Here is a 1,048-nt window from a genome sequence, read left to right as displayed (position 1 = left end):
GCCCAGGGGGTTTGCTTCCGAGCTTTATACTGGGACTTCAGCAGCATTCATGGAAGTCCTACCTATTGCAGGAGGCAGTACCAGAAATCTTCTCATGTCCAGGAAATTTGGAGCGCTAGAGATTCATTAAGAACGACACAGTGTGGCTCAAAAGAAAATCCCCTGGGCTCCAAACTTTACGCAAAGGCTGTACCGTGTATTTCAAACATAAACAACTTCGTAGAGCATATAAACCTTAGATGTGGCTTCCGCTCGTTGCTGAAATTGCCGCACCAGGGTTTATGCTATCTGTTATTCGGGCATGGGCACGGCAGCCGACCATAAAGCCTAGCGCCATTCAAAAAGTGAAATCATATTTTGAATAATTTTTTAGCCTTGTAAAACTGCGGCCATAGTCAACTTTTTGTCTGCTAGAAATCAAACAGCACGACCAAGCAGATTAACCAATTTGGCCCTGATGGCAACGATTGCTGCCGAAACGCAGATGTCCCTCGTGTGCCTCAGTAACGAAAGACAATACTATTATTTTTAATGGTATAGTTCCTCCGCATCTCTGTTGCTATCGGCATCACAGTTCTCGCATTTCAACTGCGCTGTACTATCTAGGGAAGATGGAGCAGCGCACCAGGCAAGGCTGAAGAACCTGAGGCATACACAATTTCTAGATTGATATCTCACTAAAAAGTCCTTCTTCGCCCCTCAGATTTTCATATGATTTGCGAAACGCTTTTCCAAGCTCATATCCGCGTCTTAAGTATTATAGCATGCTTAGAGGCTTCGCTGCACCGTTCTTTTGAGATGTGCTATTGTGATGTGCTATTGTGACCCCACGCGGGCTCAGCGACTGCCAGCGGTGGCCGCTGAGTGATGATAGGTAATCCTTCCAGAAGTACATCTGCTCGTCTTTTTGCGGATGCGTCTGTACTTATGAGTTTGTTAGACTGCTGACGGCAATCTATTTTTTGCTGCAATTAGAAGAGTTCTCAAATTAGCCTTCTTGATTAAGTGGAAAACTAAATTTTTGGCATCACAGAAGGTGGCCGTTAGG

The sequence above is a fragment of the Amblyomma mixtum genome, chromosome 7 (assembly GCF_055824585.1).
Source record: "Amblyomma mixtum isolate Tamu chromosome 7, ASM5582458v1, whole genome shotgun sequence".
Lineage (NCBI taxonomy): Eukaryota > Metazoa > Arthropoda > Arachnida > Ixodida > Ixodidae > Amblyomma > Amblyomma mixtum.
This window is presented reverse-complemented; position numbering follows the sequence as displayed.